Raw genomic sequence first — 23,812 nt, 5'->3', positions numbered from 1 at the left:
GCTTCTGAACACACTCTGTTGCTGTAGTAACTTATGCGCCACTTCAAGCGTAGCACGGAGCAGTTTATGTTGGAGCTTCGTCGAGCTTAGTTGAAAAATAAAGAAAAAAATAAGGTTAATACATACACAAGCTCCTCTTGACATGAAATATGATTAACTTCATTGATTATGAAGTGCATTTTATATCTCTTTAATAGTATATTATCAACATTGTCAATTTCTTTGTCCTTTGAATTATTCACATAATTCATAATTCGATGAACCTTATCAACCTCTACCAAAGAAAACCCTATATTCAAAATGTTTTGCATTGTATGTCATTGTGTTTGATATCTTTTCTGCTGGTATGAAGTTTTTATTGTAATTATCTTTCCGACTGAATAAAAAATGAATTTGCAATGGTGGCATTATCTGAAATATATGTATTGTTTATTCTCCATTATTCTCTGTTGTGTATTGTTATTTTTATTTGCAAATGAAATAATTCTCAGGTTCCTTTCAACAAAGTAGTTAGTCTTAGCTCAGTAGTTAAGTCTTAGCTTTAAGAGCAACTTCTTTTGATTGGCCTGTATAAATAAAATTAGCTCAGTCTGATTTTATCATTAGGGATCTCTTCAAAGCAACGTCATGCTTTTTTCATAAACTTCCAAACCCATATCATGAATAAACCAAGGCAGGAAACATTTTCAGGCCTGTTCCGCCACATTTTTGTAAATTTTAGAGTAAGATTTTCAATGACATTCATGAATTTCTTACTTCTTTCATGCCCTTAACTTTTATATATGTTGAGCGATTCTGAACGATGCAATGTCCCTGAAACATTGGCTGTCACCAAATTGTCTCCTTGGTTCTCAAGTGACATCTGCTAACTTGAGCAGGCATGCAGAGGGCTAGAACGGAAGTGGCGTTTGACCAAACTTGAAGTTTCCAATTTGCCCTGTCTAATAGTCTATTAGACTATACACAAGTACTTCGAGCTGCACAAATTAGCTATTATTCAAAATTAATTAATAACAATAACAGCAACCCCAAATTCCTATTCAACACAGTGGCACAGCTTTCGAAAAAAGCTCTAAGACAAAACGACTTCATGGAGTTTTTTTTATGAACAAGGTTGACTATATAAAAACATTAATTGATGACTCTACTCCCACTAGGATATCACTTTGTGATGTTTCCCCTATGAGAGACCTTCTGTTCTGTACACTAAGCCTCCTCGAGACCGTCTCACTGGCTAGTTTTATCAAGTGAGTTGCCTCCTCCAAGCCCACTACCTGCTTACTTGATCCTCTTCCTGCTAAAATTATGAAAGATCTATGCGCGGTGCTTGGGGCCTCTTTTCTTGAAATCATAAATATGTCGCTCTCTACGGTGGTTGTGCCTACTGCTTTTAAAACGGCTGTCATTAATCCCCTTCTAAAAAAGCCCACCTTAAACCCAGACACCCTAAATAAATGAAAGAGCCATCTCAAATCTCCCATTCCTCTCAAAAATTCCCAAGCGTCTGGTAGGAGATCAGTTTACTGACTACCTTGACTCCAATAACTTATTCGAGCCGCACCAATCTGGCTTTAGGCCCGTACATAGCACAGTACATTAACATATGTCTCAAACTACCTACTTCTCACTGCTGATTCTGGTGCTATTTCGGTTCTGATTCTCCTCGATCTAAGTGCAGTCTTCGACACAGTGGATCATAAAATCCTACTCGATTGCCTTGAGACTCACAACAGCCTGGCACCTCCTCCTCATGCTGGTCACCAGCCTGGTCACACACTGCTGATATCGAGATGAGATTCTGCAACCAGTGGCAATCCCATATCTCCACAGTCTGGGACCGAACTCCATCCTCCAAGATGACAATGCTCACCCCCACAGAGCAGGGTTTATCAGAGACTGGTTGAGGAGTGGAATGCCATCCCACAGCAGTGTGTGACCAGGCTGGTGACCAGCATGAGGAGGAGGTGCCAGGCTGTTGTGGCTGTGTATGGTTTTTCCACACGCTCCTTTGGCTCCTGACTGTTTGTCAAATGAAAAAATTTTAAAATTGCCAACTTGCCTTGTTTCTTCCTTGTTACTGATAGACTTCAATCATCCAATCCACCAAACAAGAGTCAATAGCAACAGCAGAATAAGCTGTTTGGCATTGGCAGAGAAGATTTGGCAAAATTTTCAGTGATAGAAGGGCAAGCAGCCATAGGGGGGGTCAGTGGGCCAATTTCAAGCGAGGGCACATTTGGCTTCGATCCCGCTCAACACAGATTCTGTGGCTGAAAACTTAGAAACAGGTTTGTTGACGACGGAGCTGTTTGGCACAATTTGACTTTTTAAGTCTCCATTTTCCTCATCCTAAACGCTGGTACGAGCAGAGAAGGACACCATTCCTAAATCCAGGAATTGTGCACCTCTCTCAAACTGTAGGAAGGAAAATGGTCTTTGGAAAAGGTCCCGGTCGCGCTAGACCGACGCTGCCGCGCGGCTTCGTCCTGTGGAGTCCTGTGAGTATGCCACCTATTCCCCCTAAATGGAAACGGAGCTAAACTTCTTGTGTATTGTAGGTTTTTTTCGCTAGTAAGCAGTTTTGTAACCAAGAACACGGTACATTCTTTTATTGTGAGTGGAGAACTTGGTACATCATACCAGCAACTAAGCGGATGCCTTTACAAGTAACAGACAACAACTCTTTGACCATCAGCCGGATCGGTGAACGGGGTTGTATCCAAAGCGGTGAATGCCAACTGTGGCATCTGCCAGGGTTGCCCTCTGTCGCCGCTCCTGTTCGTGTGCTGCATGGAGCCACTGGCACAAGTTTTGAGGATGGATGCCCGGCTAACTGGGCTGGGCATTCCAGGAAGCGGAGGACAAGAGGCGAGAAGCATTCTGTATATGGACGACGTGACTGTGCTCTGTACAGACCAGGGTGCAGTTGACAGGACTTGGGACAGAACATTGTGGTTTGGGCAAGCGTCGGCAGCAAAGCTGAACAAAGACAAATGCAAGCTCAAATTGTAGGGACGGTGGACAGACACTGAGCTCAGTAGAATGCCCCTGGTGGTTAATACGGGCCGGGGGGGTACAACTTTTTTGTACGGAGGGACAAAAAAGTTCCTGACGAAAATGGGGCCTTTTGGCTAAAATCAAGGGTAGTATCTGTTCTTATCAGTATAATATCTGATACGTCCCCTACCTGGGGACCATATCTGTCTGTTTTTATCATTTGGGATCTCTTCAAAGCAATGTCATGCTTTTTTCATAAACTTCCATACCCACATCATAAATAAACCAAGGCAGAAAACATTTTCAGGCCTGTTCCGCCACGTTTTTGTAAATTTTAGAGTAAGATTTTCAATGACATTCATGAATTTCTTACTTCTTTCTTCCCCTCGACTTTTATAAATGTTGAGCGATTCTGAGCGATGCAATGTCCCCGAAACTATGGCTGTCATAGACAGCAGTGGGTTTTTTGAAACAGTTGTTGTGTTTGATGGTTGAGGTTATGAACGGTGGCTCAGACACTTTCATGTTACTGCTTTTTATCTGTTCTATTTCAGTCCATGAGTCGTCAGCAAGATGCAGCAGATGTTGATAAATGGTTTTGTGGAGGGCTTAATTTGGGGTATTTAGTTTTCAAAAAGACAAGACTAGAGTTTTGTAACTGAAAACATTTAGATGCGGATCTGATTGGGATCATTGAGAATGTAGCGGCACGTGGGAGTGGTTGTCCGAACTCCTACTTGTAAACCCAAGTGCACCCAAGGAGATGATAGTTCCAAGGACCTGTAAGGCACTGAGGGGCAAGAGACGTAGTTCCAACTAACCAATTATTTTATTTCCAGTATTTAAATATTGTAACCAAAAGAAAACACACTAAAGTCAACATATATTGTAAACAAAAGAAAACACACTAAAGTTGATATGCACTAATACAACTAAAGAGAGAAAAACCAAAAAGAAAACACAATAAGGTCAACAAATATTGTAAACAAAACAAAACACACAAGTAGAAAGGCAATGGGAAATCAACAACAAATATAACTATTAACTGAAATAAATAAACAAGTCTAAACCTCCATGGTCAAAAACAAACTAAACAAACAGAAATTAATCTAACAGTCCACAATCATCACAATCTTGGAAATATGGCTGGGTAAAATAACGCACCGTGACACCGTAGGCACTACAGTTGTAGAGACCACACAGCCGTCGAGGCACAACCGTCGCAGAGTCGACACAGCCTTCGAGGCAAACACAGCCGTAGAGTCCAACACCGCCGTCCAGGCAAACACAGCCGTAGAGGCAAACACGATTGTAAAGGCAAACAAGATTATAAAGGCAAACACAATTGTTAAGGCAAACACAATTGTTAAGGTAAAACACAATTGTTAAGGCAAAACACAATTGTAAAGGCAAAATAAAATTGTAAAGGCAAAACAATTGCAGAGACAAACACAATTGTAAAGGCAAACACAATTGTAAAGGCAAAACAATTGCAGCAAACAAAAACAGCAGAATATTCCTGGATCAGGCTACTGCACTGCAGGAGAGATACGTCCCATAGCGGCATCAGACAGGTGCTGTAGGGTCCCGATCTGGTCAAGCCACAGCAACCGCAGGAGAGCCACGCTCCACAGCGGCAGCAGACATGAGCTTGCAGGATCCCTGCAAGCTCATGGAACAGTTTATCCTGCTACAAGAAGAAGAAATTCAGGTAATATTTTTTATGTTTTTGTTTTACCAGCTTTTTAGATGGTTGTGGATTATATTCAGAGCGGATTAAATTCAGCTGCAACAGCTATGAGGGGTTGGAAAATATCTGTGACCAAGTATTGGGCAAGTGATGTAGGTGGGAAAAATAGAAGTGTGGATCTTGGGATGCAGGATTCCACAAGGCTTCCGTGTCAGTGAGTATTCTTAATTTTGTCTAGTTTATTGTCTAATAAGTTATTCATAAGGTTGAATGCCTCATTTAATAAATATGCAGCAAGAAAAAAGTCCTCTTTAACGGGAAAAAACCTCAGGCAGAACCAGGCTGCCATCTGCCTTGACATGTTGGGCTTAAAGAGAAAGAGAGAGGAGAGAGAGCGATTAAGAGCTTTGTGGGACTAAGAGGGACAAAGGATTTTACGTTCTATTCTGGATTTCACAGGAATCCACTTCAGTGAAGCTAAAATGGCAGTAATATGATCGCTTTTCCAAGTCTTTGTCAACACATACGTATGCAGCTGCATTCTGGACCAGCTAGGGAATTTTTAGAGACTTATTTGGGCATTCTGACACTAATTACAATAATCAACCCAAGAGGTAACAAATGTGTAGGCAAGCTATTCTGCATCATTCTGTGACAGAATGTGTCTGATTTTTGGCAATGTTACATATGTGAAAAAAGAAGATGTGGGAGTAAAACCACATCCTGATCAAAGTTGACTCCCAGATTCCTTATGGTGGCGATGGAGGTCAAGGCAATGTCATCGACAGTAGCTACATCATGAGAAAATGTGTTTCTAAGATGTTTAGGGCCTAGCACAATAACTTCAGTTTTACGGTTCCTCATACCAACTAAATGTTCTAGTCTCAATTAAATGTGGTTGTCAATTGTCTCAAATGCAGCACTAAGATTTAATAGGACAAGAACAGAGATAATTCCTTTGGTCATTTGTGACTTTCACCACTTTGCCACGGTGGGCTCTACTGTAAATCCACACTGAAAAACCTTAAATAAACAATTGTAGGAATACACATAACTGATTGGCAGCTGCTTTTTGGAGGATCTTGGAGAGAAAGGGAATGTGAGATAGGCCTGTAGTTGGCCAGAATGCCTGGATCAAGAGTAGATTTTTAAGAAGTGGTTTAATTACAGCTAAGATAAGGTAAGATCAAAGTTTATTATCCCAAGGGAAATTACTGTGCAACAGTTCCAGTACAGTGGAGAATGAAACAAAAGAATCAGTCAATCATCTCTAGTGCAAAAAACATGCAAGAATGCATGCAAGATGATAAAGGTACACACAATAAGGGGTACAAATTACATACAATAGGGGAGCAGAGTACAAACCATAGGGGTACAAAGTACATAAGGAGTACAAAGGGTACAAAGTGCAGAATCTGCATCTGGCTGGGAAAGAAAAGGTAATGATGAAAGATTAAGTAGGTTGTTGCTTCTGAACCACTGGCTGGCAAAGTTCTGTAAGGAGCAGATCTTAGTCTTTGTGGATAACTGGGCCTCTTTCTGGGGCAAACCTGGCATGCTGAAAAGGGATGGCCTCCACCCTAATATTAACAGAGCCCATCTGCTTTCAAAATAAACCTTGCACTAAAGTGACTTGCTAGTTTAGAGCGTGCCAGGTCACAGTCTCTCAGAGAACCTGTTAGGCACTCGTCCACTGAGGGCAGAGAATCTCACAATAGTTTAACTCACTCGATTGAGACTGTGCTTCCTCGACCTGCCACTCAGTATGAGCCTCGCTTAAATTTTCCAAGGCCACGAAAAATTGATTGTGTAGTGTCAGTGCGGCACACTCATTATAGAGGTACTCGTTAATCTGACCCTAACAATCTGATAAACATAAGTGTACAGGACTTGTCATGCCCCCCTGGGAGAAATGAGTCGTCTCCCCGCTATTATGTCTTATATTTATAAATTTCAAATATATAAATATAAAAAAAAAAAAAAAATATATATATATATATATATATTTATTCATATATGTATATTTTTTTATTGAAGCAAACATTTGACACATTTTGGAGATCGTTTTTTATACAGAGGGAGGAGAAAAAGGAGAGAGAGATAGAGAGAAAGAAATAAGGTTGTAATATTGTTATTATTGTTGTTGGACGCAGAGGACGTATGGCATCAATGATGTTGATGCGATGATCTCATAGGTACAGTTTTTACAGGATGATGTCAAACAGCAATGTAGGCAACTACAGATCGCATCATAGGCTGTGGTGAAGAAAAAATTAGAAGAGAAAAACAAACCAAAAAAAACGAGAGAAGAAATCCCACCCAAAGCCCAACCCAAACCTGCATTCACACAACCCCGTCCTGGCCCGCCTGGGATATAAAAGAAAAGAAAAAAGAAAAAGAAAATATTCGGTGTTCAGGTTTTCAGTCATTGGTCTGGCATAGCCTGTAGATCTGTGCTGCTCATCCCATAAATGCATGTTCCTTACAAATGGGGCACCATTTAAAAGGGGACTAAACAGGCTTTCCAACGGTATATAATGTATTACCAAGAAGCATTGTTACAACAGAGAAATAATCTACCAATCACAAATTTCCGAACTTTTTGTTTGATGTTTACATGCATTTTTACACACACACAATGCAAACACACACATCTGAAAATTGTGCCTGTGGAGCAGGTTGGGGTTTGGTGGGCACCTCAGCAGTGCCCTGGAAAGTTTTGCCCAAATACTACCAGCACATCAACTTTCCTACCCTTGGTGATCAGACTCTTGATCCATCCTCCAGCACTGCTTCTAAACTACAGACTGGCAGATGTTCTGTGATGCAGCCAATGAAGACATCGACGAATACACAGACTCTGCCTACATCTCTAAGTGCATCAATGATGTCAGGTGTTTCCCCAAAAATTAATCCTGGGTAAATGCTGAAGTCTGTGCTAAGCTCTTGGCACGGTCATCTGCCCACAACTAAGGGGACCTGGAGGCCTTGAGGAGATCCAGATACGTCCTCCAGTGGGCCATCAGAGATGCCAAAAGATCCTACAGGAACAAGCTGGAGTCTGTTTTCCACAGCCCTGACCCCAGATGCATGTGGAATGGACTTCGTTCCATCACAGGCTACAAGGGGAGGAATAGCAGTGATGCCCCGCCCGACGCCTCTCTCCCAGATGAACTCAACCGCTATGCACCCCCTTAAATTCACCTACCAGCGAAACAGATCCACCGACGACGTCATTTCCCTGACTGTGCACACGGCCCTCTCCCACCTGGATAACGTGGACACATATGTGAGGATGCTGTTTGTAGACTACAGCTCAGCATTCAACACAATTGTGCTCGCCCAGCTAGTCCCCAAGCTCAGGATCCTGGGCCTCAACAACTCCCTTTGCAACTGGATCCTGGACTTCCTTCCCTGCCAGTGGCGCCTGCACCAAAATCAAACGCTGTATGACGCTGTTGTTGTATAAAGGCTAGATAGACTAATAATGGTACAGTTGACTTACAGTTCCACAAGAATCCTGTTTTAATGTGTTTTGTATCTGTATATGTGTTAGTCAAGTCATTGTTTTTCAAATAGACTAGTTGTCCTTTTCCTTAAAAAGACAAATATAAAACTTGATGTGAAAGAGTATTGTACATTAATAGTACTGGACCAAACATTTACTGGGAGCAAGCCTATTCAAGTTTAAAAATACCACACTGGCCTGCAATTTTGTTCAATACAACTTTAATTCTCTGTTGCTGCATATTTTTTGTAAATGAAAACTTATACATTATACACATTATTTACATTATACTAGTCTTTAGAGAAGCACAGTCTTCTATCCCCTTGATAGGTTCGAGGGAAGTTCTTCAGTTGTGGCTGCATGGGCTGCTCTGCTTTTGACTGGGAGATATCTATGATGAAACAAGGATAACTCAGTTATTATGATATAAAAATGATAATACTAATATGGATAGCTAGCACTTTTACAAAGTAATTATTGACTACACCTCTAATATCAGTCTATTCAAAATTCGATTCAGACTTTTCAATCTCAACTACCAATAAACATGTATCAAAAAGCTTAAAGTGATTTTGTCACAACTCTTAACTCAATTTAGACACACTTTACCACACATTTATTCAGATAGCATTACTCTCTAGCTGAGCAATCCATATACTTTTCAGGTCCAAACAGTAATAACTTCACCTCGGCCACCGTCGGCTTGATCTCTCCTCTCTTCTTAAAATAAAAAGAGATGCCTGTCGACTTTCTCTTCATTGTCTGCAATTTGATAAAACGCCACAAAATGACACTTAATCGTAGCTGATAAGCTGTTAGCAACTATTAGCCATTTTCGAGCAAAGACTCAAAAATTCCGAGATTTAAAGTATAAAATTATATTTATACATTGTATTTATAACATTGAGCATAATTTAACAATTTCAAATTACACCAAAAGTCTTATTTAAGCTGTTAAATATACAGGAATATATACCTTTCAACAAACAAGCCTCCTCGGGTAAAAGTTGAGAGTCTGCTTGCCTGTTTCTTGCTGTCAGTGTGATATTCAACGGCAAATACGCCCATCCTCCCTTGTCACCTGCGCTGTCCTGTTGCAGCAGTACCACGGCGACTTTGAAAGTCCGGAGTTTGAGAGTGAAGCGGAGCCTCGGGTCAAAGTTGAGATGCTGCTTCTTGCTGTAGGTGTGATATTCAAAAGCAAATAAACCCATCCCCCCCACACCTGCGCTGCAGTACCAAGGCGACCTTGAAACTCCGGAGTTTCAGTGATGGAAGGGCAAGAGGCCGTAGGGGGGGTCAGTGGGGGGGCCGGCCAATTTCCCTGGCGCCACTGTTCCACTGTTCCCTGCTATACGCCCTGTTCACGCCCTGTGTGACCACAAGAAGCTCCAGTGTCATCATACAATTTGCTGATGACACCACCACCCTGGGTCTCATCTCCAACAACGATGAGACCGCCTACAGAGAGGAGGTCAGTGCCTTGGCAACCTGGTGCCAGGAAAACAACCTCTCTCTCAACATCCCCAAGACAAAGGAGATAATTGTGGACTACAGGAAACGGCAGGAGGGGCACACCCCCATTCACATCAACGGGGCTGAGGTGGAGCGAGTTTCCCATTTTAAGTTCCTCAGTGTACACATCAGTGACGATCTCACCTGCTCTAGACTGTCATGGCAGTGAAAACTTCCCAGAAATGCCTGTGCTTCCTGAGGAGACTCAAGAAGTTTGGCATGTCAACTAAAACTCTCTGAAACTTCTATAGGTGTACCGTCGGCGTGTAGGTGAACACAATGGCGGCAGAACAAAGGGAATCCCAACTTGCGCTCCGGAAAGTATTAAAAAAGTCCGTATCCAGTGAAGAACGGATCGCCAAAAGTGCTAGTCGGTCATATTGGATGAGCAACAGTGCAGAATCTATGAAAGTAAAAGTAGTGCAAATAAAAATAATCACATAACTATATGCTGATTGCGGAGCCGTCGTCAGTGCAGCCTTTCTACGGCGCACTGGAAGTTGTATGTTGTTCTTTTGGTCATTTGGAAAATCAGATCCTACCCGTTTGAATTTGCAGCACATGTCCTGGCACACATTACCGTAATTTCCGGACTATTGAGCGCACCTGAATATAAGCCGCACTTACTAAATTTTAAGAGAAAAAAAACTTTGTACATAAATAGGCCGCAACTGTCTATAAGCCGCAGGTGTCCTGGTGCTGAATGCTTTTGTCGTCTTTTTGCATTGAGTCAGTTCTTCACGCTGCCGTTTCCAACATCTCACCATCAATTCATTGATGCCAAACTTACGTGTAGCAGCTGTATTTCCTACTTCGACAGCTAGATCGATTGCCTTTAACTTAAAAGCTGCATCATATGCATTTCTTTGTGTGTTTTCCATAATGGGGGGGTGTGCATGATGTGCAAATGTCTGTTCAAAACAATCAAACTACTGTAGCGTCTTCCTCGGCGTATTATCTCTTGCACCTGTCTGTCTCGCTCTTGCGCTTCCTGCTAGAGCCACCCCTGGTGGCCGTTAGCCCGTAAAAATCTATAGATTAGCTGCATCATTGTATAGGCTGCAGGGTTCAAAGCGTGTGAATAAAGTAGCGGCTTATAGTCCGGAAATACGGTAATTATGTATACATAATATAAAAAAAGGCACACACATTTTTTGTTGTACATTCAGGTTACCAACATGAGCACAATGTGTCATCTGTATGAGCCATCTGTAAGGACCAACCTCCACACACATGCAGCTTGTTTTGTGCCATATTAACAAAACCGGATGAGAACATGAGTCCTTACTGATCTGAATAAAGCAAAGTCGGTTTTTGTTGGTGTGTTTTGTTGCCAACTGGGTAGAGCTTCAGATTGCTGCTTCCATTCATGACATCTCAACTGGTGGGTTATTTAAACTGACCACCAACCAGTATTTTCAGACTGCTATACATATATTAAGCAGTGAACCATATGCAAATCATTTCTGACTTTCTGTGTGGCTGTTCATCATATATGCTGATTTCAACACCCAAGCGAAATTTCTATCTGCAAACAAAAAGTCGTGGACTTTTCTTTGCCTTTTAAATTACACAATGTGTGTCATGTGCATGCCTATGGACTACTGCAATGTACAGTAAATACACTTTCTATTTCTGATTGCTAATCAATGCAACTGTTTCCTCCCGATGTGTGTAGGTGGAACAGGTAATGGATTTCCACAAGGAAGTTGGGCCAGGGCTAGAGCTAATTAAATTACAGTTCCTCACGATCCTTCCACCATGCCTTTTGCAAAGGGAAAAATAGATAACAAATTACTGATCTAGCCTAATCAATGATTCACCAGGAATTTGGAATATCTTATTTATTATTAAAATCCTCATAAGGGAATATTTGTTTCTAAACTCAACACTAATCGGATTACTTGTTGAGTTTATAGTGCCACCAAAGTGACAGAACTTTTTAGTACTTGTCATGAGAGGGTGGTTTCAAACCAACATTCACACAAAGGCATTTACAATAGACTGATTTACAATTTAGCAGCAACAACTTTACAGTCAATACTGCAGTAGGTGAACAGGTGTCAGGTGTCACCCTAAACACAACAGTAAGTCTAAACTGATAAGCCAAGGATATATAAGGCTAGGCACCATTCCGGCAAGCATGAGTGTGAGTGTGTATGGTAAAGGATAGGAAATGAAAACAAAATGTTGGACCCAGTTCAAGATAGTGGAACCAGTGACTATCAAGGAGTATGTAAAACAGCTGAACAGCTGCAACGGAGACAGGGTTAAAACTTCATTGCGTTAAATTGTTACATTTAAGGTGTCAGTGAGAGTTGACTCAATTAGAAAAGCCAAACATTCGCCACATTTGTGCAAGATTTTTCACTGTTAAAACACAGAAAATGTCTTTCAAACAACTTGGACGTCTATGCACCATGTGCAAACAACTCACAAGGGGAGGCAGTGGCTCAGTGGGTAGTGCTTCCGCTTGGGAACCGGAGGGTTGCCGGTTCGAGCCCCTGCCAAGGTGCCCCTGAGCAAGGCATCGAACCCTCAATTGCTCCCCCCTCTGCGAAGGGTGGTAATGTAATGTAAGTCGCTTTGGATAAAAGCGTCTGCCAAATGAACGTAATGTAATGTAATGTAATGTCTAAAAATTACAATTAGCATCTAAGAATACGTAAAGGGCTATGACCACAACCACAGCAAACTTAGCTACCGCAGGCCTAGTCGAATAGCATTGACATATCTGTTGAAAACAGTGACAACTTATCTGTACAGTTCATGTATTGAATATCTTGGCTACACAACATTGATATCTGTGAAATAACCATGTGACTCTGATACTGCGCATGCAAAGAAATATACACAGCCTGCAAATGGCCCATAGACAAATCCTGAATGCTGTAGTGCAAACAATAGATGTTGAACAACTACAAAGCATTAGTATCCCAAACACTGCTGTGTACAATCTAAGTGTCCCAAGTATTAACAGCTGTGAAAGCATATGAAGCATCAGAGTATACGCGTATTCACATAACACTGAATCAACTTTCACAAATGGATTTTCAAAATTTGTGTTTTCAAAAGTGAACTTGATAATCAGTATCTACTTTCCCAGTTTTTTGCGGTTGCAAGCCTCACGAATCGACACATTTTCACTTTGCCTCGCAAAGTGTTAACGAAATCATCCTCATAACTATTCTCAGAGCCATACACTTCTACAGCTGTCTGACAAAAGTGCAAACCAGAAATACAACAAAACAACTTTCGTTATCACAAATGCTCTGTACGTGGTTGGCGTACTTCTCGCCCATGTTGCAACTTCTCCTGCAAATCTCTGACATGCGCACTCAGCAGTTTGGCGATGTATCTTTTTTTATGATAAACGTGTTAACCTTAGCTTGCAACCGGGCTAGCTCTTGTGTTCTAGCCGCTTTAAGATTGCTCAACACCTCGACGTGACCGCTCCGTTTTTGTGAGCTCCACAAGATTGTTACGCCGCAACAAAAACAATACAGCTGGGGGTAAATTATGGAATTTTCTTAGATTCCAACGCACAGCCTTGCGTGGAATACCAAAACAACAGTTGACTACTATCTCAATTTACAATCAGGCCGTTGGTGCGCGTCTGCGTCAAAAAGTCCTTCACATTCACAGCAAGAGAATTCATCACTCCTCGGTCAATGTTACCACTATCATTTCCCTAGTCAGCCATGCTTTGTATTTACAATTCAACACCACTTAAGTTTCGCTTACCTCAGTTTCACAATGGGTATGCCTACCCATTCAATAAGTGGATTTGAAAAAAAAGTGCAATTTTCTTCAACCCACACTGAAAGAAAGGATGAATAGCTTACTCACCACAGACACTGAAGGATGGGTAGTTTTTCAAACCTCATGCTGTGTGTTGTTGCCGAAAGGACAGCGTGTGCTTTGCGTCTGTCGCCATGGAGATTCCACCGGATCTAGAAATCACGCAATGTCGCCACTGTAAAACTCGGAAGACCCGCCCTTTGGGCCAACGACCGCAGCCAATAGCAGCGAGGAAGGCCGGTTGAATTTCCACTTAGGCAACTTGAATTTATGTATTGTTATTTTTGTAATTTAATGATCTCGTTTATCTGACTCCATAAGATAAAATATTTGTTTGATAGTGATAATTCAGTCTCTATTCGGTTGATTCTGTAAATAGATGCGCCAATTGTTTGTTACGAATAAGAAGTTTTAATTTCGGATCATTCTGTTATTCCTGAATAGGAAGACAACGACTTCTTCCTCATTACGTTGAGTACAAACGTGTTTAGGTGGCAATATACGTCATATTCTTGACTAACTCAGCGGTTCAACCAAGCGTGTTCGAATAAGCCATATGGGTTACTTAACTCAGCGGTTTTAATTCACATTGCCATGCATGCATGTTTAATAAGGTTTTCCTTGATTAACTCAGAGACATGTTCATAACTTGTCCTGAAAAACATGAATTAACATATTCTTACCGACTCAGAGGCCGTTCAAGTGCGCTTGACAAGCTATGTTTTTTTATCACCTCAGAGGTGTAGTTAACAATATGTCATAAAAACGTGTGCGATCATAATTCTTGCCAATCTGTTGGCGTGGTACACATAAGATTCTTCAAGCCTAGTTTATCAGAATCTGTCCTAACGGTAGCCTTTTTGCGCACACGTGGGTAAAAGTTGTACCAGTTTAAGTAACGCGAACACGCAAGTGTCAGGAGCTGATCGCGAGCGCTATTGTTTGTTATGTGTTTCTTCTCTCCCCTGTTTTCCTCTCTGTGTTCTCCCTACCTGTGTTGTCATTCCTGACGGGGCGTGGTTACCTGATTCCGGTTGCCATCATCTTCTCCACACACCTGAGGCTCATCAGCCATTTAGGATTTGTCAGCTGGAAGTATTTAAACCCTGGATCATCCCACCAGTCTTCGCCAGATAGTTCCGTATGCTTCGCTGCTCTGTACAAGACACATGGAGGTGGTGTATAGTGGCTTGTACCTTTGTTGGCTCGTCAGTTTTTGTAATTGTGCTGTGTCTCCTCATGGGCTCCTTTGTAGACACGATCTCCCTGCTTCCAATCACCACGCCGGCTGCTCGTCCTCATCTGCCATGACGGATTCGGTTCCATCCCTACCGACGTTCTGGACCCAGCTCACCTGGCGTGGCCATTTCGTGAGATGCCAGAAGTCCCCCCCGATTTTTCAAGCTGTCGCCAGCCACGAAGTGCAGCTTGACCAACACCGTCATCAGCTGGATAATCTCTCCGGGATCTGCCTGGGACTGGGACGGCAGATGGCCGAGCTCACCGCCCAGATCGGCGCCCTCGCCACAGCCTTTTCACTGCCAGGACCGGCTCGTCTATCCCCGCCGCGAGCTCCGCCTCACCGCATCAGGCCATCAACGAGTCCTTTGCTCCAAACCCGGAGCCGTTTTCAGGTGATATGGTATATGATATAAGTGTAGGGGCTTTTTGCTTCAATGTACGCTTATGTTTCAACAGCGCCCATCAACTTTTTGTTCCGACCAGACAAGGATTATTTATGTTATGTTATGGGGAGGCACTGAAGGGGGCATTTTTGAAAGGGCTCAGCGAGAGGATGAAGGACGAATTGGCGTCCAGAGAAGCCCCGCCGGATTTGGATTCCTTGATCTCCCTGGCTCTACGGATAGATGAGAGGCTGCAGCTCCGCCGTCGGGACCGGTCGATGTCCCACACCTCACTTCCTCGGAGCTCCAGCCGGGAGGAGGTCCTCGTTTCCCCATTACCAACCCCGCTCACACGCCGACTGCCTCGAAGGAGCTGGACTTTCGCTCATGGAACGTCAGCGGAGGATTCGTTCGGGTGAGTGTCTGTACTGCGGTGAGCGTGGCCATTTCGTTCCCACCTGTCCTAGGAAGCCAAAAGACAGGTTCCATCAGTAGACGTGGGGGTTCTGTTGGAACAATCCAGTTTTTCCCCCACTTCTGAGCTTGAGACTCCTTCCGTGGCGGTGTTCCTCCTCAGAACCTCAACTCGGGAAGTCAGGACCTGTCATCTGTGCCAGTGGATTACCATAATTTAAAGGGGTTTTTTGACAAGGACTCCGCACTAGCCTTGCCTCCTCACAGACCATATGACTGCGCCATAGATCTTATTTCGGGGGCTCCGCTCCCTTCTAGCCGATTATTTAGTCTCTCTCGTCCGGAGAGAGAGGCCATGGAGAAGAACATTCACGAGTCCCAAATGGCTGGAATTATTCGCCCATCCTCTTCTCAGCTGGGTGCAGGTTTCTTTTTTGTTGCGAAGAAGGATTTTATTTATTTTTATTTTCCCTTTATTTAACCAGGAAGTCCCATTGAGATTCAGAATCTCTTTTTCAAGAGAGACCTGGCCAAGGTAGCAGCCAAACCACACAACAAATGCATACATAATAAGCAACAAGTTACATTTTAATGATAAAAGAAGTACAAAATGTTAAAAACACAATGAGCCTCTCAAGAAAAACAAGAACATGTCTCCATCACTACATTCTTTACAGTAGTTTTAAATTCATTTATGGACACGAGGGTTTCTAATTTTAGCTCTTTCTGTAGATTATTCCATCCCCAAGGTGCTGAATAGGAGAAAGCAGTTTTTCCCAATTCGGTTGCAACTCGTGGCACATTAAAAAGCAACCACTTTGAGGAGCACAGCTAATAGGTACCAGAGCAAACAGAGAGGAGGTTACAGAGGTACAGTGGAAGTTTGCCAAGTATAGCTTTATAGATAAAGATATACCAGTGCTGTTGTCTACGAATTTTAAGTGATGTCCAACCAACTAAATCATAAAGAATGCACTGATGGGTGAGGGACTATTTGTTATGAATCGTAGTGATGCATGGTACACTGAATCCACATGACGCAAGATGGAAGATGCAGCATGCATGTACAATATATCCCCATAATCAATTACAGACAGAAAAGTAGCTTCCACAAGTTTCTTCTTAGCACTAAAAGTAAAACAAGATTTGTTTCTAAAATAAAAGCCAAGCTTGACTTTAAGTTTCTTGACTAAAGCAGTAATATGTACTTTTAAGGAGTGCTTATCATCTATCCATATCCCCAAGTACTTGTATGAAGACACTCTCTCAATTGATTTCCCATCTAAGGACAAGAGGCCACAATTGTCAGGTAGCTGTGCTCGAGCTTTTGAGAAGACCATAAACTTTGTTTTCTGTGTATTTAAAACCAGTTTTAGACTCAATAGTGTATTTTGCAAAGCCTGGAATGCAGCCTGAAGTTCATGTACTGCTGCTGGAATGGTGGAAGCCTGGGTGTAAACCACTGTATCATCAGCGTATAAATGTAATTTGGCTTGAACATCTCTATCTGAATCATTTATAGAAATTGAAAACAGAATGGGTCCTAAGATTGATCCTTGAGGGACATCTTTGGTTATCTCAAGAAAATCAGATTTATAACCTTCAGCATAAACACATTGAGTACGATCTACAAGATAATTTTGGAACCATGCAACAGCCTTCTCACTTAAACCACGAACGTAATTTGGTCATTAACAATACATGATCAACTGAATCAAACGCCTTGGAAAGATCAACAAATAATGCAGCACAGTGTTGCTTCTTATCTAAGACCCCAATAATATAATTTGTCACAAATGTAGCAGCGGTGATAGTGCCGTGGCCACTTCTAAACCCTGAAAATTATTTCAAATGTTTTTGTCAGCTAAATACTGTTTTAACTGTACATTCGCAAGTGATTCCAAAATCTTGGACAGAACAGAGAGTTTTGATATTGGACGGTAATTATTCAATTCTGATGCGTCTCCACCTTTATGTAAAGGGAGGATAGGCTGCTTTCCAACTTTTGGGAATAGAGTTGTAAAGAAGACTCAAATTAAAAATATGCGCTATGGGCTCAGCAATATAGTCAGCTGACACTTTTAACAGGAAGGGATCCAGATTATCTGGACCTGCAGACTTTTTGTGAACAATGTCTCTGAGGGTTTTATGAACTTCTGACACTGAAATCGGTTTAAAATTAAAGTATTCCCCATTTACATTTTCAGTGTCTGATTCAGTTGCTGAAATGGCAGGACATGGGACAGATTAATTTACAGTTAATTTTCACCGCATCCAACCCTTTTGCCTGGAGTGACTACCTGCCGTGGGTAGAGTATGCCCACAATTCGCTAACTTCATCTGCCACTGGAGTGTTGCCTTTCGAAGCTTCCTTGGGCTACCAGCCTCCTTTGTTTCCCGCCCAGGAAGAGGATTTGGCCGTTCCCTCCGTGCAACACCATCTGCGTCGCTGCCGCAAGACCTGGAAGGTGAATCGTGCCCTGCTACGAACGGCGGAGGAGAACAAACGACTGGCGGACCGGCACCGGGTTCCCTTACCGACTTACCAGCCAGGCCAGTCAGTTTGGCTGTCTTCCAGGGACATACCACTCAAGACCGTGTCCAGGAAACTTTCCCCCCGCTACATTGGGCCATTCATGGTGGAGCATATCATCAACCCTAGTGTGGTAAGACTTAAGCTTCAGCATCACTGAGAATTCATCCATCCTTCCATGTCTCCCAATTGAAACCGGTGTTGACCAGCTTGTTGTGCCTTCGGCTAGACTGCCTCCACCCGCCCGGATCATTGATGAACATCCGGCCTTTTCAGTCCGGAGATTATTGGATGCCATCGGGGCAGGGGCCTGCAGTACCTGGTGAACTGGGAGGGTTATGGGGTTATGGTCCTGAGGAGCAGTCTTGGGTGCCCCGCTCTTCTATTCTCGACCCCCGATTGATTAAGGATTTTCACCGCGATCACCCTGGCAGGCTTGGGTCGCCAAGAGGCTCCCGTTAGGGGAGGGGTACTGTCAGGAGCTGATCGCGATCGCTATTGTTTGTTATGTGTTTCTTCTCTCCCCTGTTTTCCTCTCTGTGTTCTCCCTACCTGTGTTGTCATTCCTGACGGGGCGTGGTTACCTGATTCCGGTTGCCATCATCTTCTCCACACACCTGAGGCTCATCAGCCATTTAGGATTCATCAGCTGGAAGTATTTAAACCCCGGATCATCCCACCAGTCTTCGCCAGATAGTTCCGTATGCTTCGCTGCTCTGTACGAGACACATAGAGGTGGTGTATAGTGGCTTGTACCTTTGTTGGCTCGTCAGTTTTTGTAATTGTGCTGTGTCTCCTCATGGGCTCCTTTTGTAGACACGATCTCCCTGCTTCCAGTCACCACGCCGGCTGCTCGTCCTCATCTGCCGTGTCGGATTCGGTTCCATCCCTACCGACGTTCCGGACCCAGCTCACCTGTGTTTTTTGAACGCTACTCGGACCCAACGCAAAATAAACCTTTGTTCCCTTTTTCCGGATCCGAACTTCTGGTGTTGTGTCCGCATCTGTGGGTCCGCTTTCCCGAACTAAGGATCATAGATCCCTGACACGAAAGTATCTCTGAAATGCCGCAATCATAACACAAACGGTAATCCGAGATAAATCACAGTTTAACAATCATCAATTTATTTAACATTTGAAGGTTTTGAAAGTCTCAGAATTAAACAAATACCACTAGTCATTAACAGTTGAATTCGCATCACAAAAGTATACCAGAATGTAAATATACTTTTCGTCTATGTCACGACGCAATGAGCAGTTAACACAGCATTACTACATGGGACCTCCTATAACAGAATGAACCCAAAAGTCTAACACAAAGCTGTACGCAGAACACAGAGCATATGTGGGTCTCCCGTTAGCGGGAAAAAAAAACCTAGAATTATTTTCTTCTCTGCCTAAAATAGAGACTAAGCAGGAGGTCATAAAATTACTATTCTTTTGATAGGGATGTGTCTTGCTGGGTGCGCACAGATGTTTTCTGTCCTGAGTGCTCCTGTCTGCAAACATGTTACACAACCATTTATACAATACAATCTGCATTTCTACAGTAATCATGGATCTAAAGAAAAGACCTCAGACAGGTGGCCAACAATTGATATCCCCCACCTCTAGTCAGCTATCTGTGTGTGTGTGTGTGTGTGTGTGTGTGTGTGCGCGTGTGCGTGTGCGTGTGTGTGAAAAAGACACGAGCCCTTGATGGGCGAAGTGTTAAAAACCTTTGTCTTGAAGTTCAGGTACTTCTCCTCCACCTCTAGTCATATGCATGTTTCCCGGGCCTTCCGTGGTGAAAGGCCATCAGTCTACTGGGTGTTGTGTATTGGGCTCAGACGATTGGAGCCGGTATCTTGGGTGTGAATATAACCTACGTACGGCCGCCCGCATAGTCGCAGCTGCTCAGTGCTTCCTGAAATTTTGTGGATTATTTTATGTGGATACTTTTATGTGCGTTGATAAGTATGGAATTGAGTGTGTCAAGAGAATTGCAGTTCTCTTACAGCCGAGATGAACTTATAAGTATTGGAATTTAGCACCAAATGGGAAATTCGAGTGACTTTCACCACTCGCATCAGATTCCTGCGGGAATAGCTAGACCACCGACATCTCCGTGGATGACTCTGCCGACCAAGAGACATGTGCGGCAGAGAATGTAAACAGAAGAGAGGATGCCGTGCAGGGCACCTTACTAGGCTATAGTGCACAAACGCCACTGTCATAGATCACCACTGCTCACCAGACCTGGAGTATGTAGCACTAAAATGCAGACTCTTCTACCTTCCACGGGAGCTATCAGTAGTTATTATGATGCCGTCTACATACCACCGGACGCTAATGCTAAGTTAGCTCTCGGCTATCTGCTAACCGCTGTAAACAAACAACAGAACATGCATCCGGATGGCGTCTTCATAACTGCTGGAGACTTCAACCGTGCCGATCTGAAGAGTGTGCTGCTGAAGTTCGACCAACAAGTCAAATGTGCAACCAGGGGAGTGTGTGTGTGACACAGGGTGTGTGTGAAGCGTCTAGTGCAGAACGGTAGAAGTGCTTGTAGTTAGTGCATGCTGCTCTGCTTGCTGCTTGCTGCTTTCTGCTTGCAACTTTCTGCTTTCAGCTACCGCCGCTGGCTAGCCTCCTTAAGGTGAAAAGAGGAGCCGAGTGCGTAAGCCTCCTCTGCCAGTACATAGCCTCTCCACCACCAAGACTTCTGCAGTGCCTCCTCGTGGCAACACATGGTAACTGGGTACTTCGCAGTCCCAGGCTAAACTGCAGGGGATCTCGGAGCAGCGGTGGGCCCCAGAGATGCGGTGTGCAGGCCCACCTTACGGTGGACACGTCCTGGCACCCATCAACCACTGCCCCAGCTATGGGCAAATAGCCCCACTGCCTTGTGGGATAGCCTCTTGAGGCAAGGCTAAGGGAGCACACCCCAACAGAAAAGAAACGCGCTGGCGGTGCGCAATAGGCGGGCCAAAACAGAGCTTGGTTCCGGCAGCCTCCTGCAGCCAGGATGGGGAGCTGGTTGTCCTGGGCTTACCCATGCCACCAGACGTACCTCATCATGGTGAAGATAGTGCTTCTGGGGATAGCGCACCCCCTACGGCACTTTAAAAATGTCATTGGCGCAGGTATCCACCTCTGACCACAGTGAACCTTTTCTTCCTGGACCTACATCTGGTTGAAGTCTGGCGGCGTTGGGGCAGTGGCGACGGGAGCAGGATTGAATAGTCTGGAAGCTCCTAGTCAGAACCCTGCACGTCAGCGGCACAGGGTATTTGGTCGCTAGCAGCTGGGATTGAGTGGCAGCTGCTCTCGGCAGACCCCTGTGTGACTGAGCAGCCCCTATTTAGGGACCACACTGCTCACCTCAAGTGAGGAAAGGCCTAGAAAAGGTGGCCTAAAAAATGCCCACTCAACTTAAGCCTGGACAGGCTACCGCTCCTGTCGGGCATTCCACCTCTGCGGTCGAAACAGAAAAATTAAAACTAAAAACAGTAAAAACAAGTCCTACAACCTTAAACTGGCAACATGGAACATAAGAACCCTCCTGGACTCCTATGGCCGGTCTGAAAGACCCCATAGAAGGACAGCCCTGGTTGCGGCCAAGCTGAGCAAGTATAACATCGATATTGCTGCCCTGAGCGAAACCAGGCTCCTTGATGAAGGGTCGCTAACAGAGGAGGGCATGGGCTACACCATCTACTGGAAAGGCTATCCCGCAGGTGGACAACATCATCATTTGCATGGTGTGGGATTCGCCATTAAGAACACACTACTATCAAGGCTCCCTGAAACACCTGTGGGCATCAGTGAAAGACTGATGACCCTCCGTATCCCTCTGGTGAAGGACCGCTATGCCACACTCCTTAGTGTGTACGCTCCAACTTTACCATCTGACAGTGAGTCGAAAGACTCCTTCTACCAAGCATTAGATGAGGCTCTCTGCCGGATCCCCAAGACCGACAAGATACTCCTTCATGGGGACTTCAATGCTCGTGTTGGGCAAAACAGTGGGATATGGAAAGGAGTACTTGGCAACCATGGGATTGGTAAGGCTAACTCAAATGGCATGAGGCTGCTTACCCTCTGCTCAGAGCACAACCTGACCATAACCAACACCATCTTCCAGCAAAAGACCAAATCTAAAACATCATGGATGCACCCACGCTCCAAACATTGGCACCTGATTGATTATGCCATCGTGAGACGCTGCAACATCAGTGACGTACTCATAACCCGGGCCATGAGAGGTGCAGAATGCTGGACAGATCACCGCATGATCATGACCAAGGTCCGCATGCAAGTGCGTCCCCCCATGCGAAAAAGTGGAACCAATGGGAGGCGTCTAGACTGTGCCCGCCTGGCAGACATTACTGCTAGGAGTGAGTTTCGTTGTTCCCTGGCTGAGAATCTAGGTGGACTGGAACTCCTCCTGAGTGATGAGACTGCCACAGAGCAACAATGGTCCTCTATTGCCGAAGCCCTTCATAAAGCAGCAGCTCAAACAATTGGCTATAAGAAAAAGAACCATCAAGACTGGTTTGATAACAACTCAGACTCCATCCAAAACCTGCTAAACCACATGCACAAAGCACATCAAGAAACCCTAAGAAACCCCTCATCCAGCACCGCCAAACAGCGGTGGCAGAAAGCCAGAAGGGAAGTGCAGAGAACTCTGCGAACCATGCGGAACACATGGTGGATGGAGAAGGCCAATGAAATTCAGACATTCGCTGATAGAAATGACATGCACAACTTTTACAATGCAGTGAAATCTATTTACGGCCCAACAAGTCACAGCATCACTCCCCTGAAAACATCGGATGGGCTTAAAGCCCTGAAAGATCAGTCCAGCATCCTGGAGAGGTGGGCTGAACATTTCAATGCCTAACTAAATCAGAACGCTGATGTAGACTACACCATCATGCGTGAATTGCCTGAATTTCCACCCATTGACAACCTCAGCCAACCTCCAACCTTCCGGGAGGTCCTGACAGCCATCCGCTCCTTGAAGAACAACAAATCACCTGGCTCTGACAATATCCCAGCAGAACTACTGAAACAGGGAGGTTACCTCTGCACAAGATCGATACACCATTACATCACCAAAGTTTGGGCTGATGAAAGCATCCCCCAGCAATGGAAAGATGCCAGCATTGTCACCATATATAAAAACAAAGGTGACAGAGCCATCTGTAGAAACCATAGGGGCATCGCACTTCTTGCTGTGGCAGGCAAGGTCCTGGCCAAGGTGATGCTTCAGAGGCTGGTCAGTAACATCACAGAGTCTCTGTTACCTGAGTCACAGTGCGGGTTTAGAAAGAGCAGGAGTACGGTCGACATGGTCTTTACAGCCCGGCAACTGCAGGAAAAGTGCAGGGAGCAACATAAAGACCTGTTTATGGCTTTTGTTGACCTCTCCAAAGCCTTTGACTCTGTACAGAGAGATCTCTGGTGGGGCGTCCTCCTCCGGTTTGGCTGCCCCAGGAAGTTTGTTAACATCCTGCGTCAGTTCCATGATGGAATGACTGCCAGGGTGAGAGTAGGAGGTCAAGAGTCGAGCCCTTTCTCTGTGCGTACAGGAGTAAGGCAAGGATGTGTACTAGCACCTGCACTTTTTAATATCTTCCTCCTTTGTGTCACCCAGCTTCTCCACAAGGAGATTGAAGACAACAGTGGGGTGGAAATTGTCTACAGGCTGGATGGCAACCTCTTCAACATCAGGAGGTTGC

At 44.1% G+C, this 23,812-nt stretch overlaps 1 pseudogene; it reads left to right on the top strand.

Annotated features, from left to right (window-relative positions):
• Positions 1–3,115: 3,115 nt before the first annotated feature.
• Positions 3,116–3,229, top strand: LOC143012781 (U2 spliceosomal RNA; annotated as a pseudogene).
• Positions 3,230–23,812: the final 20,583 nt, after the last annotated feature.

The sequence above is a fragment of the Genypterus blacodes genome, unplaced genomic scaffold, assembly GCF_046128005.1.
Source record: "Genypterus blacodes isolate CSIRO-AG114 ecotype Tasmania unplaced genomic scaffold, CSIRO-AGI_Gbla_v1 ptg000154l_1, whole genome shotgun sequence".
Lineage (NCBI taxonomy): Eukaryota > Metazoa > Chordata > Actinopteri > Ophidiiformes > Ophidiidae > Genypterus > Genypterus blacodes.
This window is presented reverse-complemented; position numbering and strand designations above follow the sequence as displayed.